The sequence below is a fragment of the Rhagoletis pomonella genome, unplaced genomic scaffold (assembly GCF_013731165.1).
Source record: "Rhagoletis pomonella isolate Grant_MI unplaced genomic scaffold, Rhpom_1.0 Rhpom_scaffold_00002, whole genome shotgun sequence".
Taxonomy (NCBI): domain Eukaryota; kingdom Metazoa; phylum Arthropoda; class Insecta; order Diptera; family Tephritidae; genus Rhagoletis; species Rhagoletis pomonella.
The window spans coordinates 53,668,048-53,694,159 of record NW_023458556.1 but is presented as its reverse complement, the minus strand read 5'-3'; positions in this window follow the sequence as shown (position 1 = coordinate 53,694,159).

Here is a 26,112-nt window from a genome sequence, read left to right as displayed (position 1 = left end):
TGCCAGAACGTGTGCGCAAGAGTAAGAATTGAGTATAAGTAGTCGGGTACTGTACTCCATCACACCGACATAGACATTATGTCTTACACGTGAAAAAGTTGTCATATGTACGATTCGACAAAAGCCTTAGGGTTATTAATATAGGTTATGTTAAAGACGGGCTGCTGTTGTCAAGAGTTCACACGGTGGGCGCAGAGGCCCAGAGGATAAGATTGCTCTGAAAACTTGTCCCTACTTACGTGCATATACTTAAAGCAGCCCGATATTTTTATGGACCCAGAAAGTCGCTCATCGTACGATTGCCACAGTTATTACTCTTTACGTGTCCAGATTAGTCCTCCTGCTGTTAGGAGGTGCTCACGAATTCTCCCAAACCTTGTGGGAGAAAATTTTTTTGTAAGCGTTCTATGCGTGTATCCGGATTCCAACATTCGCTGTCGCTAATTTGTATCGCCAATCTCCAAAAGAATAGCAGGCGCGCCTAACAACATGCAACATCTAGCTACATTCTAGCTATACTGGCAGATTTGGCTGAATACATATTGCATCCTTTCCTTTCCTTGCTGTATATGTTCTTTAAGATCCCACTGATTTGCATTTAGAAAATTTCCTCATTTCCCGATTATCGACGTGTTGCCTAAGAGTTTTTAGTAGGAGTTTCCGATATTTCTAACCTCATTTCAGGTTATTCATTGCCCTTGATCGCAGCTTGAATGAACGATATCAATCATGATTACCAACCATAGATCTCAGTCTGAAAAGTCCGTAGCTCAATTGGTTTAACGCGATATATTGGTTTAGCGGGAGTCCATTAAATATCAACCGGCGCCTTCTTATACATATATCAGTCGCATTATTATTGTTCTCCCCTCGTCTTTGTTGAGTGGGGGAATGCAAAATACGCCCCTAAATTATTATTAGCTCTTCCCCATCAAACGCGTAACCGTTATAAACATTCAACAGCGTACAGAATTGCTCCTTTCGTATCCCTACCACCCTCTGGACGCCAAATACTGATTTGCGCATTGTCGTCTTTTCGTAATTGGTTTCGATCCCCCAACGAAAATTTAATAGCTGTCTAGAATTTTCGGCCCACGTTGCTGCCCACCGGTATCCAAATAAAATAGTAGGAATTCTCAAATCTTGTTGCATTTCTCCCTATACTGCGCACATTAAAGTGGTTCGCTTTAGTTCTAAAGTAAGGAATTCATGAATGTCTGTAATTCGCTACTGTTCCTCCCAAAGTTAGATAAGAGTTGTCATCTCGCATAGCAAAATATATTTATGTCATTGCCATTGATGTACACCCTTACCCTCACGGTGCCCAACCCATACTTTATGACACCTTCTGTCCTTTCCAGTATATTGTTGAGCACAGCACCGCCTGATTTGTTGCTCTGATTTCAGTACACTCCTGTTTTGGGCGCCGAGTGACGGGTTGAAATGCCCGAAGGTCTTTAAAATTTGAACCGACTCCTACGGTTTCGCTGGCAGCCACACTCTCGCCCTTGGCCTCGAAGTGATATTAGCTTTTCACAAGGATAGACTTCGGTCAAACGGCCGTCTGCTGCCTTATACCATAGGACTACCTATCTTGGTCAAACGCCACGACTTTTATATTTCACTGGAAGCAGTCCGCGTCCCTGCAGGATGGCGGCAACCCAGGGTTCTCCAGCAACACCTTGAGAGCAATGTTTACAATTTCGACCATTGGGACCTTAAGGCTGTCGTCCAGCACACCTAGCAGATTGCATGTAGTCTCCTGCAACCTCCGAGAAATATGACCCTTGCGCCTTGGCTCTGTTAGTCTTCGATAGCACAACATCGCCCGACATGCCATGCTTACTGCTTACTTATGGTTCCCTGTGCTCTAATAGCAGCTATTCGAGGATTAAGACTTAATTCTATTCCAGTTCTGGTTGGATTTCCACAACGTCACAGCTAAATGCACTCTTCTGATACTCCGGGGTTATTCTGGATCTTCTCGGCATCCTTGAGGCCACTCTCATCTGCCTGTAATTTTTCGCTCTCAGTTGCGGACGTTCGTCTGGCCTCGTGAAGGCAGTAGGTTTAGAGGGTGAACCTTGCGGGGACTGCGCACCGGAGTCGAGGGCTGTCATGTCTATAAACTGCTTACCCTGAGCCTCTCCACCTGGGCCAGGAGTATTTCGTAGACATGTCCTGCATGGTAGTCGCAGTTTGGTTCTGGCCTTGTGACTTGTGGAAGGGCCCATCCGATGTTTTAAAGATGTAGTTCCCTTTGTTATTTTTTTTTTTTTTTTTTTTTAATTTTTGATCCAAGTAGATGCAACTGGGTAGGCGGACAGGTTTCAATAGGGCTCCGTGGGCGATTGGTATATTTAGGGACCCCCAGCCTGTCCAATCAGGTTACCAATTACCTTAAACGAAATTTTTACAGCCGAAAAATTGGTGAATCATTATCGGTTTATCCTCGAGGTGTATGTATTGCGGAACAGTGGCCATAAAAAAGTAAAATGTTTGCCTTTCAGTGTAGTTTTCTGCATCCACAAGAAAACTGACCAAACGATAGGATTTTACAATTTCTTAGTCTTTTCTCAAATTCTGACTGCCCTTCTTAAGGCTTTAAATTCATATCAGTACTGTTGAGAGGAGGAGGAGCACATTCGATAAAGAAAGGCAAACGACAATGTCCATTGTGGTGAATAATAAATGAAAAGTTTCAAAATGGTCAGCTTGAAGTTCATTTTCTTAGATGCTAATCAGAAAATTACCTTTTACTTATTAAGTATTAACAAAGATATTCTGAAAGACAGCAGAGCAGAAATTACCACTTTTAACGTCGTAAATTCAAAAGCGAAAACCTCAGTAACCAGAAAAATCGTCTATGCCGCTGATTGGCATTTAAATAGACAGCCGTGGGGTTATTTACGCTCGTAATTGAGCTGTCAAATGGTGACATAGCTAAAAATAGACGTTTTTAAATTCATGAAAATAAACTGGGAAGAAGAAGACGACCAAAGGCAGAGGTAATGATGTTGACCATGATTTGCAATTAAGTATCAAAAAGAATTTAGTAAATACATACATAGCTGCTGTTTGGTAAGAGTCAGTGATGAGGGGGCGGGAGTTATTTGCAAATTTTTTAATTCCGCGTGTGATTTTTAATGTTAGAAAATTCCATTACGGCGCCAAAAGGAAGACGAAAATTAGGTATGGATAGCGGAAGGGAAATGGGAAATAACTAATGGCAATGAAGAGAGCACTTATGTACATGCACATTAGAGTGGTCCAATTTTTGTATTGGGAAAAAAATGTCATGGTAAAAAGCGGGGCACCCTCTTAGTTTTTTCTTGTTTATGTTCAATTTTCTGAAGAACCTAATACAGAGTGCTCAATAACCTTAAATGTGCCACTGGATGGCTTTGTAAATGACAAAATTATTAGAGATTTTTATAAAAAGCTACTGTTGCCATGACAACTGAAGTGTGTAATATTTTTTTGCTGATTTAAATGTAAATTGTTCTTAGGTTGTTTAACCAATTCTTTGGTTAATATATGTACATACGTACAAAATACTTCTAGAGTAAAACATTAACCTCTCTCTAAATTTCTACTGAGAAACAGTGTTGCCAGAACTTTTCAGGGCGACCGGCTAGATTAGACAAAAAAAACGGCTAAAAACGGCTAAAATGTTTCAACCAGAATTAAATTTTTTTTAAATACACTAAAATTAGAAAGACCAGTAAATCCATTGAATTTTTTTGGTTAATACAGATTATTTATACGTAGCTAAGCTGTACACCACTTTATTTTTGTTTAACAAAGGAAACTGTCGTTATACGTAGCTAAGCTTTACATCAGAAGTCATGTTTGTATTACTTAAATATAAAAACAGAGAAAATTACAAACTTATGGCGTTTTCTTTTCTTTTAAACAATTTTGCCTTCTTATAAATATTGGATCATTTTCAGTAGGTTGCTTTTTGTCTCGCAAAATGGCTATATTAGCTGAGAGTATGGCACTCTTGCTTAGTCGAAGGGCAATATTTTGAGAAATAAACACGTAAAGCTGTGAAAGCAGAAGGTAGTTTAATTTTTTGGCATTCGTTGTTGTTGCCGACCACTTCACTTTTAACAAGTTTATGACATTAAACTAAAATCATGCCACCAGATTCACTAGCAGAAAAATTTTTGTCTCTTAAAAAAGTAGAAAAAAATGTGAAGTTAGTGAAGTGGGATGAAAATATTAAAAGTGTTGGGCGTTTCCAAACTTCCAGAATTCGGTACACCTGAGCAAGCGTTCGAATATAAAGTTTTTTGATTTTCCGAGGTAGGGCACGTAGGTTGATAACAAATTGCTGACGCAAAATATCTTAAAACCTCTGAAAGATGTACCATTATCCGTGGAACAGGAAAGAGGTCGAGTTAAAATGATGTATGCAACTTGTAACAGTACCAATTTTTGGATGCCCGGAATTTTCTGATAAAGATGTGGTGCTGCTAAAATTATATATACAAAAATATAAGCACGAAACTATGTACACACACACACACAAGAATTATCCACATAAGATGAAAACTACTGCAGTTTTATTTTATAAAATTTAAAAAGTATGTTTGCACCATGTATTGTCTTCCCAGAGAGTTTTGCTCCACATCGAAATTCGTGCTCTTTTATTTTCTAAGTGTAGCGAATAAAACTTCACACTTAAATTTAAGACATTCATAACAAAAATTTTATGAAGAAAATTCCTGCTACGTTCTCCCAAATATAAACTGGGACGCAAAATTGAAGCAAGTTTTGCCTATTTTTCTTTAGTTTATTTAATATTAATTATTTTTTATGAATATGTAGCTCATTACTTAACAAACAACATATACTACAAACAGATTTCACACTTGGTGTAAAAATTATGAAAATTCGGCAAAATTTCAGCAAAACTTGTCACTTTTTAATTTGCTAAAATGACGCGTCCCAGTTTATGTGTATTTGGGTCACTCGCTTAAAACAAAAAACATTGAAATCGGCTCACTATCTGATTGTTTTTCAATTTTATATAACACAGTCCGACACGAAAATTTTCTCAGAGATAAGACTAGCCATTTCTAATAGATTTTGGAGCACTAAATATTTAAAAATAAAAACTTGTATATTTGAATTTTAATAAAATAAGGCGAAGAGCAAAATCGGCTAAAAACGGGTAATTTTTATTTGCAAAACGGCTAACAAATCGGCTGCCGGCTAAATCGAATTTTTTTCCGGCTGTTTGCGGTCGCAACCGGCTAAATCTAGCCGGAAAACGGCTAAAATGGCAACGCTGCTGAGAAACGTAAAGTTGGATGCCAGCACCTCTTTTGGCAAGAGGAAAAATTTTGGAAGGTGCCCCGAACCTTATCTTGGAATTTTGTTTTTTTTTTTTTGTTTACCACTCTAATGCACATGGGTCAATCTATGTCAAATCAAACAATGGCTGGAATCGACCATTTTTGATTTGTATGAATTTTGGACAGAACTGTCCTTTTATCTATAACGAAGTTCTGCCAGAGGAAAATAAAGCAAACAAAAATTCAAAGGTTCAAAACCTAAGAGTTTATTTTTTACATATCTCATAAACTATTATAGTTAAAAAACTGGTTCTGGAATCGTTTCAAATGTGATATTTGGTGCTACGCAATGAACATATCATAGGAACACTTGGAAAACTGAAATATTACAGAATTCTAAATTTAAACACAATTTTAAGGAAAAACTCATTAAAATTTTAAGCTAAATTTTTTTTATACAACTCCTCTAACTAATCTTAAAAAATCCTGGAGTTCTCCAGAAGGGAGTTTTTCCAGATACGAATTTTTTGGACTTTGAAAAAATTTATTTTAAACTGTGAATTAAAAATTTGTATCTTAAAAAAGAAGGTTTCTTGATAGTTTCAGGATCATTTAAGATCAATAGGCGGTATTGTATAAAAAAAAAATTTGCTAAAAGTTTTAATAAGTTTTTGTTTCTACGATTTTTTAAATTTTAAAAATCTGTAATTGTATTTATTTTTAGGTTTTTTTGAAATGCACCTTTTAATATAGCCGTATCACCTTTAAAACGAGGCCAGAACCATTTTTTTAACTTTTATAGTTTTTGAAATATTCAAAAAATATGCTTTCGAATTCCTGAAAATTTTGAAATCTAGAATTTTGCATAAGTTTCGAAAACAATCTTTTTTTCTTTTGTCAAAACTTCGTTACATGCTAAAAGAAAATTTCTGAACAAAATGCACCCAAATCAAGAAGGGTAGATTTGACGTGGATTGACCCATATACAATGACTCAAACAAGTGATCGCGTTTTTTTTTATTTACAATGTTTTTCGAGTAAATTTTTTGTTACTATTTGGGAATAAGTAGGTGCAAAAATCTGTTACGAAAGAAATGATAAGAAATATTAAAAATCAACGCGCAACGCAACGCGAAATCATTTGACTGAAATTGTATGGGCTATAAAACTGGGTCCCCAAAAATTTTCGAAAGATTCAAATTAAAATTTTGGTGAAAATTTATTGATTTTTTTACAATTTTGTATATATTTTGAAATTTTGAAACTTGAACTTTGAGGTCACTACTTCTCTTAGTCACTGTACACAATATATGTACATAATAGCATACTTAAGTATGGCTATGTGCAGTGCCAAATCGTTGGCGAAATTTATTTATTTAAGTTTTTTCACTGCCATTTTAATTTCATTCAGCAAAGGCGCAACTGCATTGCCGCTGCCACAGACGTTGATTGCTATGCAACACATGACTTGCAATATTGCCGTTGATTTGGTTGGCAACGCGTTGTTGACATTGATGAATCGTGCAACACATTGTTTGCCCATTTCGTTTGACGATACATCCAGCACACCAACCGCTACCAGCCGGGGAATAAGTCAGCCATCGCATTACAATCTCATTATGTGTGCAACATATTGCAGACGTTGGCAAAAAGGCTTTCTCGGGTTATAATGATTATCATGCTTATACATGTATGTACAAATACAGATATACTCCTATATACATACATGCAACAAAAGTTGATTGCAATTTGCTTTTCACGAAGCGCGTTGGGAGCAACAGCAGAAAAAAAAAGAGAATATCCTATAGCAATTGTCATTCGCCAAACAAAATGGCAGCATCTCAAAGTGTCACCGCATATCGCACATTTTGCGAAGCGATCGGAAATCGCGCTATTTTATGCTTTTAATTTTGCTGGCGAAAATTTTGCATTGCATAGTTTTTTGCGTTCAACGGTGGCGTCAGCCTTCCTCATCAGCAGCGGCAGCAGCTATTAGCGGCATACAATATCAGCGATAAATGACAGTTGAGCTATGCATTTTTGGAAATTGCGCTCTTTGCAAAATGTGCATAATTTTAGGCGTTAATACAAGAAATTCGCAAATTGCAAAACGAAATGTACACTGTCACATGTCAACGACAAATTCGTTGTCTAACAGACGTTGTAAAGTTAATGGTAAAGCAAAAATTTTGTAAACCGAACTTTCAAAATTAGAAAAAAAATAAGTAGTTTTATTAAAAATGCCGACAGTAGGATTGAAAGACTATATACCGCTGCAGTTTGACTCAAGAAAGGAAACTATAAATTTTTATCTCCAGAACACTAGACTGAAAGACATTTCTCCCCCACCAAGCAGTGCGCCCGACAGGAAAACCTAATTCCAGTATGCCGAATCCAGCTGTTCTTAATTTTTTCTTTTTCAAATATTTTCTTCCAAACATATTTTTGGCGTTATGATGTTAACTCGATCGATCTCTATCTATTCGAATCCAAAAAATAAGTAATCGACTATGAGGTCTTTATCAACATGAAGTTTAGGTGTTAAGGCCTCTGACAAAGCAATGCTCAAGGGGGTGAATTCAATCTACTCTTTATTTCTACTGATAACCAAGCGGCCATCAGGGCCGTGATTTCTTTGATGTTGTGCTCAATTTTAGTCAGAGAGTGCCTGGACGAGTTGGCGTGGTATTCTTGAAACGACATCACCGGGCAGGGAGTGGGTGGAGGGTCACTGAAAACTTGCGGTTTACTCATGGACAGTCAGACCGAGCCTGAGGTCAATGAACACTGTTTAGAATATTCGCAATTGCATGGACCTTCTGGGGAAGCGTGAATTAAGCATGTTCAAAGGAGTTTCTTACGCTCGCAAAGACACAGCAATGTAATGCACACGAAAGACTAAAACTTCATTTAACCCTTACTGCAGAAGGGAATGTTGAGGTGAGATCAACACTCAACACTTCCTCCTGGGCTGTCCAGCTTTTGCGGGGTACTGAAGTAAGTACCTTGGCTCGCACTTTATAGCCAACCGTGAGCAACTCTCGCAAATTGATATAAGCCGTCTCTGCATTTTCGTGATTGGCATAAATTCATAGCCATTCACAGATATTCGAAGAAAATCATATTACTTACAGCTGGCTGACTATCTAATTCGATGAAAGCATTGATAGATGTATATTAAGTCACTGATATTTCTAGCCATGGTCGAAGCTAACCCAGCATGGCTATCAGACGGTGCTTTAAGTATTGCACACAGGGCTCTGAATAAATGCAGAGGTGTAGCTTTTATGGTAGTCATTGGCTAAGTACGCCTACCCGCACTTTGAATAAATCCCAGCTCATTGCACAGCAGCCTAAGGCAGCTAGAGCATGACACCCCAATGGTGTCGCCCCATATATACATAAATGGTATTTAAAAGGGTCACATATTATGCTACCGCTTCATCGGCCTGTCGGCATATATCTCTCTACCTCCCTCTCATAGTTGGCTTGTTGTGCGTCTACAAGCCATATCAGCCAATTGAGCTCGATACATTAATACTCGTAAAAAAGGTAATCCCTACTTCCTCTGCTTCTCTAACTCGATCCGAACTATAAACCTGGTCTCCCGCTCCCACTAAGCTAAACAAGCTATTCTTGATAACGAAAAGTTTATGCGATGGAATTTTAGTTTATAGGCTTTGACAACAGGCGGGATTACAGAACAGTTTTAGCATCGGAACGGTGTGGAGCTAAAAGCGCTATATTTTCAAACAGCCCAGCAGCGATAAAAGCGCAAGACTTCATTATTGTTAGACAATGTCAGAAGTACGTCGTCAACTCATCTGCTAGGCACACTGCTATAAGTGAAGTTAGTCTTATGTATTAGATCCTTTATGCAAGTTATTCTTAACTAATTTGGAAGAAGAGTTCTGTCAGAGATACCATGTTAACATTCCGGTGCGAAGCCGGCCGTTTAGTTTTCAGATCTTTTACCCAACTATTTCTTGTTCGTTCAATGAGCATTGGTCAAAGCGTGCGCAATACTCAGCATTTATACAGATTAATTCACCTGCTGTTGGTGGCCTTCTCCGCAAGTGCAAAATCTAAACAGGAATGTCAAAGGAAGCTGAAAAGATTATATACATAGATCTTTGGCATTATTGAACGCATATCAAGTTAGTCATAGCATACAATCTTGATTAAAGGCTGACGCCCAAAAATAATGCGAATTTGGATGAAATAAGATCGGTCAAGCCTACCATTTCCGCCGTCATATAGCATATATACAATTATATAAGTTTATTAGAAAGGGCTTGTTGTCAAACCCCGTTCTAGCAGACTTACTCGCCTTAGATGAGACACCCTAATATTAGATGTGGCGTACAGCCCTTATTAATTGCACAGTCACAGGAACAGAGCGTATGATCGCTTTTCCTTCTCTGTTGACACAACTGATCTCTTATAGTTGTTGTGGCAACATGAAAATTCAAAAAGTTACATTTAGGAAATCTGCTAGATTTCCGATTTTCGTGGCGACGCTGGTTTCTTACCACTACACTAAGGGTGCATTTCAATAGATTCATTTAAGTCAAAATAATTTAATTTTCGAATTTTTGATTTCACCAACCAATTTCAATTTGTTCTTTTTTATTTAAGTGGCCTATTCTTTTTATTTAAATAAAAATTAAATAATAAAATTAAATCAGAATAACCACACTCAGGGATGCTACATGTTTAATCAGCTGATCAATATACACTCACCATAATATTGTGTAAAAGCTGTTTACTTTGATACCAGCCCTGCTACTACTGCCACTTTCAGCACGGTGCACAGTGTGGCCGAAATCCAAAAGTGCGGCCAAAATTGGAAACAAAAATTCTAGGTAGCGCTTTTTCAGCATTGAGTTGGCTAAACGGATCATTTAAGAAGCGAAAACTCTTCACAGTAACGGCCTTTACCGTAAGTCCCCTCTTTATTTTCAGTCGGAATTTGGCCTTCGCCCAAGCGCAACATTATGGTACATTGAAAGTGAAAAATCTTCCTAAGAAATCTAATAAACAGCTCGAAATTTACAAGACGCCATACTGGATCCGTAATTTTTTTAAAGCTTCGAAATTTTGGCGGTATCTTTGGATTTCGGTCGCACTGTGCGGTACTGCCAAATTTTCACTCACTTAAATAAAGAGCTTGTTGAAACTGAAAAAATTTAATTGAGAATTTAATAAAAAATTTGATTAAAATTAAATAAGTTTGGCGGCACGCAGCCTAAGGCAGGGAACGCACAATTTGTACATTTGTACAGATTTGTTAATTTCCACCGTTACAGAGATGTGTTGTTTGGAAAGTTGGAAAGTTGAGCTGAACTCGTTCTCGATAAATATTTTTAGACAACACCACTCTGTGGCTACCAAATGTACAAAGCCGTGTGGACCACGTCTTAGAGGTAGTCCCGTAATAATCTGGTTTAAATCCGATCATTTAATCATGATAAAATTAACGGTACTTCAAAATGTTTATATGAGAATTGAAGTCGGTTTTGTTTTTTGCTTAAAAATTACTTGTTTTTTTTCACACTTCATTTTTTTTTGCGCAAATTTGCAAAAGCATTTTTCTCCTTTTAAGAACTATGGAATTGTTGAAAATCTGTTCACAAAAATTTTATATTTGCCTCTTTGCGACATGTCGTACATGGTACAGTTCCATAAGTAAAGTAACTCATCTTCTTACCATTTTTTCTGGGAGGTTGGAGGTGTGTTTTTGGTTAGTGGATTGGTGTTTTTGGTTCAGTGTGTTAGTGTATTATGGAATAAATTGTAATAGAAATAAAAAAATTGTAATAGAAAAGAAAATATAAGGACAGGTGATCTCAGCTGTAGGCATTTTTTGGCAATCAGCTGATAGTGTTTTTACTTATAAAACTGTACGATGATGCCGTATGCCACGTGAATCTGGCATACAACATTTTTAAAACAATATCACAACTTTTTTCATTTTCGGGATCTCCAAAAGTATTGAAAATCTGCACAGAACAGCTTTTTTTGTCTTTTTGAGTCATTTCGAATGCCAATTGCTTAGACATCAGGGTTGCCTTTTTTCTTGCGTGCAATTGTTTTAGTTAGTTACATGCATATGTACAAGCGTACAAACCTTATTTTAGTTGAGATATTTAATTCTTAAATTTTCTTTACCCCTATTACTTTTTTTGCTTTATTTTAATTTTTCAAAACACAAAACTAACTGGCAGCGGTGGCAATGATGGCGATAATCAGCGCCAAGTAAAGCTTTTAAGAAAATTAGCTTTTTTTACGCAAATTCGCCATCAACGAACTGGACAAGAGTTGGAAGTTAAAAAAACAAAACCTCGAATGGAAGAGAGGTAGGAGAATAAGGAAAAGATTATGCAAGGTTGCTAAGAATTTTTTTGCTGCCTTTTTCAACGGAAATTCAAATAAATTGTAGAGGTGAGTGAAAAAGTGAGACAGGGGAATAAAGTGAATATAATTTTATCTTTGTTTTCTGGGAAATAAAAAAAATTGTTAATTGAATGGCTCAGTCAGCGTTGGACGCATCTAGCAATGTGGCAAGGAAAAACAAAAAAAAAATTGCAATGGGTATGAGCTGTTTTTCAGCTAATTTATATACATATGTACAATCGTACATACTTACATATATTTACTGTATTTTACATTACCATTGCAAAAGAAATGTCATTTAATCCTAGAGACGATAATGGCTTTTCATTAACACCAACTTACAACTGGATTACGATAATCCCTCTTAAGAGAAAAGAAACTGGCGTTTCAATGAAGAGGAGTAATAGTTGTAAGAAATTTATGTATTTTTCGCTGTTCCCAATGATGCCAATTTACTAAAGTTCTTTACTAAGCTATTTCGGTTGCAACTGCAATCACTTTGCATCGAATACTTAATTGTCATAAATCTTAATTACATAGAATCCTTATAATCACTGCAATTTCACACCTTTCGTGTTCTTCTATCAAACCAATTTGAAGTTTAATTTCTCCACCTTGCACATGGCTCTGTGATCTATTACCGTACGTTGTAGGCTCGTTGACATTCCGACTTTCTAGCATTTCATCACTCTATATAATTCAGTTGAATGTCATTCACACTACAATTAAGAGCAATTTATTAATTTCCTTTTACGCCCTGCCAAGCAGCTCATATGCCTGATAAATTAATTGCGTTTGCTGCCTTTGAAGACATACATATGTATGTATATCGATGCACACACCCACATAATCATTGCTACTTGTATTGAGACTTTGCGATGCCGCAACGCCAAATCGACAGTGCATTCGGTATGTGTCTACATAAATACATGCATATGTATTTATGAGTTTAGCATCCCTGCAGAGAAATTGCTAACAAGTGCAAAGGATTTCTGGTTAAGAGCTAGGACGACTTCGACAATGTCAGCACCACTCGCAATTACCAGAATCTCTATCTCGAAGTTTCGTCATCCACCATCGATTTCGGCGTCCCGCAATGGAATTGATGAGCTGTGCTCGCTATTCATTGCATAGAGCCCAACCCTCTCCCCGACTAAATCCTCAGCTACCATTTTTACCACTTGGACGAAAAGGGTCAGGTTACAATTGGGAATTCATGCCGATGGCGTACCAATTCTTACAGTGAGCAACCAGATAATTACTTATTTTTGGTGACCTGAGCCTACTCTCTTTCTCAGCGCACACAACCGCAATGGCCAATATAGTACAGAGCCGCAACGAAGTCCTCAAATCGATTGCCGGCAGAAGTTGGGGCAAATCCAAATAAACGTTGATCGCAACATACAAGGAAATTATCAAGCCAGCTCTAAACTATGCAGCACCTGTGTGGTCACCGAGGACAAGTAGTAGTAGTAATGAACGAAGCTACAATAGAGCACCCCGAGCAGCTACAAGATGCATTCTGAAGTCGCCTAAACGTCATCTTCAAATTGACCTCCAGATGCTTCCGGTAAGGGAGCACACCATTATGCTCAGCAAGCAGTTCCGTGTGAAAATCTGTTCTAGGAAAGCACTAATTAAAACTGTCGGCACGGCATAAGGTAAGAGAGAGCCTCAGTTGTCAATGCATGCATAAAAACCCTATGCTGAAGACGAGGCGTCGAACGGCAGTTGTTTTTTCTACGAGCAGCTTTTTCATAGCGGTAATGGACTCGGAGGTTTGCCGTTGCCTGAAAAAAAAAATTGTTTCTATGGTGGATGCGGAATTCTTCAGGCACATCAGAAGCCATCTCCATGAACTAAACTATTTAAGTCAAACACTGGACCCGGCACTGAATATTAAGACCGAGAAAGAGCATCAACTGTCAGGAGACTCACGTTCCTACGATAAAATTACGGTCTGAATACTGTAGCAGATTTACCTGTAATCTGCACTGTGAAGGGCACTTTTATGAATAGGATACAGGGTATACTCTTTTTATTTATTAGAAATTCCAAGAGAAGCCAAGCCCTTCTCCACCTGGTCTTTCCAACGCAGAGGCGGCTTTCGTTTTGCTCTGTTACTGTTGTTTGATACTTTCTTAGTTGGAGCGTTTCTGTCCATTCATCAGATATTTTCATTGTCCATGGGCCGCAGAATACACCACCACAGGCATGAGGCAGTTCACAAGGTGTTGTATACTGTCGTACGGTTGTATATCGTAAAGTTTCATAACTACGTAAGAACTCCCTAATAATTACATATGTACATGAGTACATACATACATGCATACATAAATATATGTCAGTTACCTCCGCGACCTGCTGTCGATTGCATGGTAAGGTAATGGAAATGTTCACCGATAAATTTATTAGGCACGCACTTTGCGTAATGATGACATAATTATCACAAAGTGTCGCACAGCCATGAAATCTCACATCCCTACATACGCATAGCAGAAACGCGATACATACTTCAGCACTTGCGCCCCCAATGAAATTTCCCAATGCAAGTGATGCATTTTAGTACGTTTGAGAATTTCAATTGGAGCAGTACTTATCTGCAAATGTATGTATGTATGTACACATGAAATGCCTTAACGTACTTATCAAAATAATTACTTGCATATACATTGTACTTAACATACAAACATATCAACGTATATGTACATATATGGTTGCTTCTTTATCGGGTCCTCTATAGCCAACATCTTCTATGCCACATAATGAATTACAAGTACAGCTGCTTCCATTCACCACTCCTGTGGAGATACTCGTATGTGTGCAATTTTAGCGAGGGAGGCGGGACAATATTGCACTCTTGATAATGACGTAAATCTGAATCAGTGTTAGCTGGTTTCGAAACAATTTTAGCGTTAATTGGAAGGTGGCGCACAATTTATTGGAATTTCGCAATAAAAGCTCTTGTCAAAATTACCTTAATCAGTTTTAAGTTGAATAGTGCTTATAACTACTTAGAGATTGGCCTACCTAATATATAATATATATAATAAATATACTTACTTAAAAAGAGATTTCCGGGTCAGCTTAATTTACTAAACTGGTAACAACGAATAAATGCAGAGGTGTTTGTTTATAAGAATGTCCTGTACTTAGTCGCCTTAGTATTCTATCACTTCCCTCTTATCTTTCATGAATTGTTTTTAATCGTATGTGGCCCTATAGCAAGAAATTACTCATGCCTGGTTGAAGCAGTGGTTGTTGCATCTTTGGCTTAATTATTCGCTCCCGGAATCGAGAGCAGTTGAATAGCATTGTAAAATGCTCTGGTTGCGGTCTTTTCTTCGTAAGTTATTGTTCGCACACAGACAAATGGCGTTCACTCCCACGTGAAAAATGCTCGGTTATTCCCCTCTAGGCATCGAAAGTGTTAATCTTGATTCCCTAGAAGCCAGTGCATATGTACCAGTGCACAGTACCAACCTAAAGGTAAGATGTTTTCTCGAATACCCCAATCCAGCTTAAGTTATATGTAAACCCTTTCTCTAGCTAAGTTATTTCAGATTCGTTCGCCTATCTGCTCTACGGTTAAAAGAGGCTCCAGGTTGAGATTTACATCCACCACCGATATCGGGTGTAAATATATTACTCATGCTAGTCGTTGGTGCTTGGTATGCGATTGCCTCTTCGAGAGTAGATTGGTTCTGGATATTCCATAAGTCACTAACATTTGTTTAATGTCAGATGGTCATTAGGCAGAAGAAGGTCAATACTTTCTTATGTCACGTGCAAAATTTAGAGGGGTACTTTGGTGCTTGGCAGTTGAATGTCTACTGGTCAACCCTAAAGTCTCTAATAATACATGCCCCACTATCAGTTGTGCAGGAAAGTTAAATGGAAGCTGAATATGAATGGCACTTGGGGTATGACCTGACCGCTAGCTCAAAGCTTGTGATGTGTTCTCAACTAGAATGATAAGAAAGGACAGCCTTATTCCTTGAGTAATGACTTCTCTTGATGCGCTGCTTAAGCTATAGTCATTTAATGTCCTTTTTGGCATAGGGCGACTTGTAGTGACATGGGTGCCTTTATCATATAGTTTAGAGTGGGGTGGAAATTTCTGTGGGCAGAGATCTAGAAGTCAATGTCTTTTCAATGTCACAGGACAGAAGCTCACCATTGGATTTGCTAAGTTCCCCGTGGATAAATGCTGCCTGGCCTCAATACAAAGCCCGGCCTTATACATTGTACAATCTCTGTTGATGGTTCCAAACCTGACAGAGGATCAGGATGGGGGAACAATTTCGAAGATAACCTAGCCTATACTTCTCTCTTGGCAAATACGCCTCAGTATTCAAAACTGAAGTAGGTAAGAAGTTTGGAGTTGACTTGATTGTAGTGACAGCGAAGTTGAACTCAAGGCATTAACCAGCTCTACATATATAAGTACCTCAAAAGTTGTATGGCAATGGACGAGTCGGCCAAATTTTGTTGTAAATTACAACAAACTTGTTTTAATCTGACGTCTCACTCACTCGGGAGCACTTGAAAATGAGTCATCTAACCATTTGGCTAGACGGAGCTCAGCCCCATTATTCCTTGAGCCGCGACCAGGTTTAGCACTCCCACCTTCGGTCATCGAAGCCGCCGTCATACACTGATGCATTTTTATTTATTCTGCTCTGATATGACTCAGAGACATCGAGGGCCTGCAGATGGGCAAAACTTACATTATCCTCAATCTCAGAAGGCCTTGCAGACAACACTTGGAATTGATTTCTCGTCTTTGCTGAGATTAGGTGTGGGGTTTTTGGCCACGAGGTAGTGAGAGGCTAACACCTGAGCTCTTTACCCCCAATGATCTAATGCATACTAAAACAAACGCCCAAATAGAATATAAATGGTCGGGCAATACATACCTTTAATATTCATTTGGCATGAATTGCGTGTTTCACCAGTAAAAGTTAGTTGGTAAAGTAATTGGGTGTAACAGAATAAAATACACCTCGACCTGAAACCTTTTGTATATCTTTTTAGGAGAGCGAGCCCTAACCCAGTATTTCCAAGACGCCTTCGCCTACCCTAATAAACTCTAAGCCTCATCGTGTTCCGAGGCACAGTCGGCATTTTGACCCTGTCATCTCACCTATTCGACGCATGCGAAACTGTAGTCGGTTTTGATCAGGCAGGTACCCAGGAAGTAGCCTGATGAGGTACAAATTTAGAAATTTAGAAAGTAAAGATGTTATGAATTTCATTATACCTTTTAATCGAATTATGAATAAGAAACTTTTGACTGATTTATGACTCGCCAAAGACGAAAGTTTTAATGGTGCCAAAATGTTCTCAAATTAGGTAAAGCTTATATGGTGTTTGCATGAGGCAATTTTACTGGCAACTATTAGTTGAAAGAAATAATGGTCTGGTGTGAATGGCCTTTTAACTAATCGCTTCCAATGAAGTTGGGTAGTAGCCAATTTTTCGATTCAACAAACCGCTTTTAAAATTTCGTAAAGTCGACTTATGTAAACACCGTATTAGTTTTCAGCTCTCATGAAAAACCAAAAGAAATCATTTTTCTTGGAAAAGCATGGTACAATTATTAAAGTATTGTCTTCCATTATTTTTGCCCACACTAAAAGATTTAGTGTAAGGGAAAGGGATATTTTCATACACGATATACCACATACATATGTATATGTATTTTTTTTTAAACAAACCTTCTTGCAGAGAACTTATTTAATTTGCAAAAGTCGAAAAATAAACCTTTGCTTAGTGAACAAACTCAAAAAGCTTACTGCACACTTTATTTCAAACGCTTTTTCTAGGGATATGCGATTATTCAATAAATCGAAGAAGCTGATTAATCGAAAATTGATTAACTAGTTATTTAAAGAATAATCATTTTCGATTGATTCGAGTCATTAATTTCTCGATTAATAACGTTTTGATTAATCAAATTCTAATAAATTTTGTTACTCATTTCCGTTTGGAACCGACTTCAAAAAATTACAAGGTTATCAATTTGTCGAAATATTTTTTTTTTTGGTAGTTACCGCATAACTTTGGGCTACGTCAACCGATTTCGATAATTCTTTTTCTATCGGAAATTTAGTGTCTCACAGGTGGTCCTATACTAACGCGGTTTAGATCCCACAAATGGATCATGAAAAATTAACGGTACTCTTAAATTTTTATATGAGAATTGAAGTCGGTTGTATTTTTAACCGACTTCACAAAAAGGAGAAGGTTATCAGTTCGTCGGAATATTTTTTTATATTTTTTTATTATTTTTCTATGTATGTTACCGCATAACTTTCGATCTCGTTAACCGATTTCTATAATTCGTTTTTTAAAGTAAAAGTGATTCCATACTAACGTGGTTTAAATCCGATCATTGGATCATTAAGATATTAACGATTATCCTAAATTTTTATTTAAGAATTGAAGTCGGTTTTATTTTTTGCTTAAAAATTACTTGTTTTCTTAAAAATTACTTGTTTGCTTAAAAATTATTTGTTAATTATTTCTGTTGCTTGAAAAAGAACTTTACTTTTGGTGTAAATTTTCTTGAAGAAATATGTAAATGTACGAGCATTTTATTCTTGAGAGCTGCAAACTGATTTAAGAAATTTTTATAGAATAAAATTTCTTTTCAATTTCTTTCGCGTCATTTTAATGAATTTTTCGTTTTTCTTGAGAGCTGGAATCAGCCCTTTAACCCTATAATAGTAAACGTAGTTTTTAGTTTTAAAGGTAAACGAATATCTCACCTATATAAAATAAAAAATTTCAAACAAAAGCAAAAACGTAATTATTATATCTTTTGTAACAAAATTAAGAGATCGTTTGAAATCAAAATTTTTTTTAAATATTACCGTTCGAGATATTTTTATAAAATTTCTTTAGCTATAGATTTTAGATCAAATTGACATATTACAAAATAAAAAGTTTACGTCTTCGAAAAAATTGAGCTATTAAAAAATTATCTTTAGAAAAAAGTATCTTTGTTGGTAAACATTGCCTCATAGGCGACACACGTATGAATATTTCAGCAACACAATGGAGCTAACCAAAACACGTACTGCACACAAACTTATACAATACTTAACTGAGTTGGCACGAACGCACGCTTTGATATCAGAGAACGATCTGGAAATATCACAAAAACAATAAATTGTTGGGCCTCACAGGCGATGTTTACCATTCTAGGGTTAAGAGTTGCAAACTGATTTAAGAAATTTTGACAGAAGAAATTTTATTTTTCATTTCTTGAACGCAAATCTAGGATCTAATATATGTACACATGTATGTGCTCCGCATAGTTACCTCACCTCAAATGTGTCACCAAGCCGGCAGTGAAAAATCGATTTTCTAGCACAACCAACCAACTGACGACACCTTCTTTAAGTAACTGTCATTCAAAGGAAAAGCATTTACACACATACCCATATATAGTACATTTTCAACCGATAAAATAAATGAAGAAATTTTGCAGCTACACCACGAAAGTGGAAATGCATTTCATAAGATGGAAAGGGAATACACAAATCAACGTAAAATTTTGAAGAAATGCTTTTAAATTATGAACAACTGGCAAATGAAACCAGATATGCCTTATGAACAAACGACCATTTTTCGAAGAGTGTCAAAGAGTGTCGGAAAGAAAAGGCAACTTAGCTAACTCGTAAAGAAAAGTGTCAGTTGGCATGTCATTATTGTAGTTCAGTCCTCGGTTTTTGATCTTGAAGATGTATGTATGTAGATAATAGCAAAGAAATCCAATTGTCGCTTGAAAGTAGAAACTCACACAAAAGTTACCTCATCTTCACTTATGCTTGGCTTGCAGATTCTACCTGTCGGTTGTCCCAAGCAACCGGTGCACCCACATGTATAGATACTTACTTATATTTTTACTTACTTATGTACTATATACATTTTTATACACGCACACACACACATACACATTCTTTATTAAGCAACTTTCCAAGTTACAACTCAACCTTAAGAGTGGCAACAAAGGACACGTCGTCAGTGGCAACTTGAGGTTTAGCTTATTATGGCCAAAGCAGCGGCTGACAGCCAGCCAACCATCAAACCAAGCGAACGCCCAGCCAAGCAACAACCAACTATTCAACCGAAAGGCCGACGACGCACAGACGGACCAACAAGTCATCCAATCAAACAAACCAAGCAACCCAATTAAATAAACGACTGGAAATCCTTTATAATAATGAACATTTTTGCTTGGTTAGCCAACGTTACTAAAATTGACAACAACAGTTCGTTCATATCCGGATGCAGGACATGGCTACCAACAAAGCGCCAACGACACCAGCTCATCTGCTGCCAGCACCTTTGTGCTGATTTGTTTTTATTTAAATATGAATACAGACATATGTATTAGGGTGGTCCTTAAAATATCAACCAAGAAATTTTTCTATGGGTTAGCGCTTTATTTTATTCTGCGTACAAATAAAAGGCATCAATGAAGATTTCAAAAAAAAATTGAAAATTTCAAAATTTTAAACACATTTAAAAAATTTACATTAAACAAAAGACAAAAATTCAAAAAAAAAACTGAATTGCAATCTGATGAGTTTGATATACTATTGAAACTTATTAATATAAATTCATAAACTCGTTGAGTTATAACTGGTCAAAGTAGAAATGTTGTCGAATTTTTGCGATTTAAAAAAAAAAAATATTTTTTTTTCACTGACAAAAAATTTCTTTCAAATTTTAAATTTTCCCCTCAAGTTTATACTTTAAGGATCACCCTAATACATATGTATGTGTGTGCTTATGTACCCGTTGCTGTCGCTGTTTGAACCCAGCGGTGGTGTATCCTTTGTGTATGGTGTGCGTGCTGCTGGTCGCCGGTGTCAAAGGTGAAATGATTATGTGTCAGCAGACAGTGTACTCGAACATTTAGCCTTCAAAAGTTGTCAGTTAAATCGTATCTACTGCATGACTGCGGGCGAACCCAATAAGTTGATAGAAGAGTGTTGATTTCATTAGAAATCTCTCGATTTTGTCGAGGGCACCTTATTCATAAGTTTACTTACACACATGCGTACATACGAAGTTACTTAGTTGCAATACGTCACCAGCTTTGAATTAAATTTCTGAGGATATGATGGTCTGTTGCTCGCCTCGCGCTCATATCCTTGCAAACACACATTAGTATGTTAATTTCATTTCTAATGTCCTGCCATAAGCCTGTCTCACCCATCCGCGCTAGCCCGCAGCACACACATGTTCATGCACGCGTATGTATGTATATACGAGTATGCATGCGCATGGTCTCAGCTGCTCATCCGTTCCAGCTCATAAGTCAAGTTAATTTCATGTCATTTGTTTTCAAAATTTTCAGCGCTAGATAAAATTCTTCTTATCTTTTGTAGGCGTGTATCCAAAAAGGACACATAACATTAGTAAAAGGATATGTAAAGTATGTGAATCCATGTACGAATATGTATGTATGTATGTTCGTTAATTTGTGATTAATGACGGTACGCAAAAGCGCTGGATTTTGTGGATGATTTTGCCTTTTTAGCTCCTTTGGCTTAGCTTCTTGGTTGAGTGCGTCTTGTTACTATGCATGGTAATGTATATGCATTATTTTTAATTGGATGTTCACAAATTGGAATTGACTCAAAATTTTGTGCGAATGGAAATCTGGTAACATATAACCAGAGTACACTTGAGGTAAGAAAGGAAACTTCTCAACGCTTCTGAATGGCGACACAGATGGCGCGTTTGATGTAAGAGATTCCGAACCAATGTATAGGGACGAAGCTCACGTCCTTCTACTATTTTAAGACAAGGTGAGAACAGCAAGAAGACGGCTTAAGAACAAAAAGGCCCTTGCGGCAAACGGTATACCAACTGAGCTGTTCAGAGCAGGGACGAAAATGTGGTCGGGGGTATTTACCAGCAGAATTTGGTCTGATGAATACATGCCGATACTTCAACACATCTCCTCATCAGACTTCTTTCACTAGAATTCATTAGGAATCGAACCCACATAATCGATGTGCAAAGTCAGCACAGCTAACCAGTGAGCTATGCGCACCGCGTCAAATAACTATTAGACATTTTCAAGGATACGCTATGCTAAAATTTCAAACGCACATTTTCAGTGCTTATTTGTCCTTCTTTAACAGTTAACCTTAATCCTCAGCTCCAATTATTAAAAAACATGCCAGGCGAAAAGCCTTCATGCTGCGCTGAGATAGCCAAACAACTTTATATGCTACTTCGGTAATCCTTTTAGATCTACACTAAGAAAAATTTAGCATGATTTTCTCAAAAAATGTGATTTTTGGGTTTCCCATGTAAAGGCCTTTCTGCAGATCCCAAGAAAAACTAAAAATTCATACAAAATGAGGCGCAAGAATTGGAAAAGAAATTTTCTGCTATCACAATTCCTTAAATCCGTATGAAGCCCTTAAGAAAAATACGCTCGTATATTTATTTCTTCAAGAATACTTACAGCAAACGTAAATTACTTTTCCCAGCAACAGCAAATTAAAACTAAACATTTGAAAGCACACTTACATGTTGTGACTGTAGCTGAGTGCGCAGCGATGCTTGCTACTATTTTTTAGCTTTCAACAGGGTCCGGGACCGAGTGCCATTAGACGGAATGTATAGTTTTCGTTTTTTCTAAATTACGAAAAAGCATCTGTGAAGTGCCGAACGGAGTCGAGTCCAAACGAAAAAAATCGGCAAAAGTATATCTGATTTAATTGAGCCAAAACGTCGTTTGACGCAAAAAATACGTGTTTTAGCTTCAAAAAAAGATGATATAGTTCATTTTTTTCTGAATGTAGTCTATAGACTATGCATATTGATAATTACGATCCCAGATTCAGCAGCTTCTTGTGAACGGTTGCGGAGATTGAAATATCTTTCTGTACACGAATGACCCGAAAAGGTCTTAAAATTCAATAAAATGCTTCTGAATTTTACCTTGGGATGATCTTGGCATGACCTTTAGATTACCTTTAGGAATCAAGGAACCCCATAATCGGATTCAGCGACAACGAAAACAAAAAAAAAAGATTTTTATTGAATAAATTTTTGTCCCTTTTGACACTCACATGGCCGCGAAGCTGACATTATGGAGATTAACGGACCTCGGATTCGCGTTCAGCGAATCTAAAACCCCATATATATGAATTTTCAGGTGCTTGACCTTCAAGTGACCACGAACCTGACGTGATGGAGGCTAACGGACCTCGGATTCGCATTCAGCGCGTCGAATGACATAGGTATATATACATAGGTTTGGTTTAATATGCATAAACAGTTTTTTTTAACCTGTGTTATTTAAGAATTTATTTCGTGAGGAGACCGAAGAGCGATCTTTGTTTATATTTGAATAGAAATTCCCTCGGTTTTTAATTTTTTCGGATTGTCAGGGGAATTTATTGTTATATGTACATACATAAATATGTTACTGATTCCTAAAGTCGTCTTTACATTCATATCGAGATAATGTTACTCATACGCCATATCGCACATGGCTATGAGTAACATTTCCTTGTTGAAATTTGTATTTTTTTCATTCGCAGTTTAAAAGAAAATATCTTGGTAAAATGACCCGATCTAGAAAAAGGGTATACAGATCCGTAGTCTACAAGACAAAGAACCTCCTGGCAACACACAAAGAGTCCACGCGTATTGGGGCACACGCCACTTTTAGCAGATGTAACTGTGAAGTAGTGAAGGTATTTGTCAATCTAAGATCCAGCAAAAATACCTGCAACCACGTCAGCCTGGAAATGAATCGAAGAATAATTCTTGCCAACAGGAGCTACTTTGGGCTCAGTAGGCAATTGAAAAACAATATGTCAAAGATGACAAGGCATTGGGTGCCTTCGAGATAAGTATCTTACGCAAGATCTGCGGCCCTGTTCGCGTAGGCGATGGGCACCGAAGAAGATGGACACAGTTAAGCCCATAAATATACAGCGATTTATTTTGCTGGCTTGGCTATGTTTTACGCACGGATGACAACGCTCAAGTGAAAATATGCTTCGACTCGACATCAATACGCAGACAACGAAAGCATGGGCACCCACGAACAAAATGCAAGCACCAAGTGCAGTAGGGCCTGTCAGCGCTCGGGATGAGATAATTATTTTTCTGGTCGCTCAGGGGCGGTCCCATACTAATTTGATATAGATCCGATCATTGGATCAGGAAGAAATTAGGTGTTGTTTTTGTTGCTTAAAAATTACTTGTTATTGTAACAATTGAGTTGTACCAAGCCCTACAAAGGAATTTATATTACATAAAGTTTATTATGAACTTATTGAAGAGTTAAAATACAAATTTGTTAGTTACCTTAATAGCATGCAAATTTTAAAATGCGAGTTCGTCTTTACACCAAAATGGTAAATTTTTCATTATTTTTAACCGACTTCAAAAAAAAGGAGGTTATCTATTCGTCGGAATATTTTTTTATGTACATGTTTTTTGTTAAAAAAATTACTTGTTTATATAAAGAATTGTCTTCGAGTGTCTTCTGCAAATCGATAAATTGTTGTAGTGATGATTTCATTTTTGTTCTTTCTACAAAACCTCTGTGAATGCTAAGCATACCTAAACTTAAATTCGGTACAAACTAAGAGAGAACTTTAAAAGATAATATTTTCCTTTTTTTAAGTAAATGACTGTTTATCAGACTAACAAAATAAATCTGAATAGGATATTCACAGTTAATAAAATTATCTAGCAACAACCTGCAGTGACCGTCGCTGTGGTGTAGGGGTAAGCGGTGCGCGCTTCTACTCCGCAGGGCCTGGGTTCATGCCCTGGTCATAGCAACATCGCAAAAAATTTAGAAAAAAAAGGTTTTTTCTTAACAGCGATCGCGGCAATGGCGAACCTCCGAGTGTATTTCAGCCATAAAAACCCGCTTCTCATATAAATACAATCGCCGTTTGGAGTCGGTTTAAAACTGTAGATGCCTCCCCTTTGTGTGACAACACTAACATATGTGTTAGCGGCAATCTCTTATTATTATTATTAACCAGCAGTTTACCAAAACTACCCAAATGGATGTGAAGACACCCAAAGTTTTAATTTATACAATCAATTTTTTGAATTGAAAATTGATTATGAATTCATGGAACGAAACTTACAATGAAACTTTGGGATTTAGGGGGGCTTGCGACCCCTTTATCCCGTACCTGCGTACTCCCATGACTGTGAAGTAGTGACGGAATTTGTCTATCTAATATCCAGCATAAATACCTGCAACAACGTCAGCCTGGAAATGAAGCGAAGAATAATTCTTGCCAACAAGTGCTACTTTGGGCTCAGTAGGCAATTGAAAACCCCACTCAACGAACAAAAATCATGGTCTACAAGTCTGTCATCATGCCCTCCTTTTATGTGGGGCAGAAACATGATTGAATTTATTTCGATTCCTATCTAAACATTTCAATAAATTTTGTTAACCTTTCAGTTACCTTAATTCTTATGTATTTCTCACTGTTTTGATTTCCGTCTTTAGGTGCAATTTTGCTTTACTTTTTTGCCTTAATCGTTTTTATCGTTTATTGCTTTATCATCACATTTATCTTTATTAAAAAATTTAGCTTCAAATACGAAGTAAAACAAAAGGCGAAAGCCACTCAAATTGAACAAGTTGCAACAACAATTATACACAAGTATGGAAATTTTTAAACAACGATTTTGGCCGTAATTTTGAACCAATTTTGAAACCGCCTTTCCAATGGTGGTCTTGGTTTTGAAATCGGTTCGGTTGAATCGCCAAACGAAGGTGGACAAAATACGCTAAATTTTACAGAAAATTCGTTGTAACGTTCTTGGTTTTGGTGTGTTTTGACTTCTGGTTATTTCCATTGTGCAATCATTAAAAGACGAGAGTAAGATTTTTCTTTTGAATTGTGATGTTTAAAAGTTATTGGATTTATTAAATTCTACCCTTCTTAATAGGTATATTGTTTTTTGTTTATATAAATACCAACAAAAACATCCTAAGCTAATATTCACATTTTTCACTATGAGATTTTTAAACATATTCAATGAATTTTTTAAATATCTTCAAACCCATAATGGCTATAAATTTTATACAGGTAATATATGTATTTGTGTGTGTTAAGACGTCTACTAAAACTAAAATTATACAAACAAAATAAACTTTTTATTACAGATACATATATATACAAGTATGTATATGCATGCCTACTTACAATTTACTTAGATGTATACAATTACAATTAGAATCAAATTTTGATTATGTGGTTAATACTAACTGCGATATATATATTTTTCTTAAACATTTTACAATTTTTTTTATAAATTCGATATGTGATTTTCTTTTTGTCTTACAAAACAGTACAATTTCTGTCTCTACAACAGTACAAGT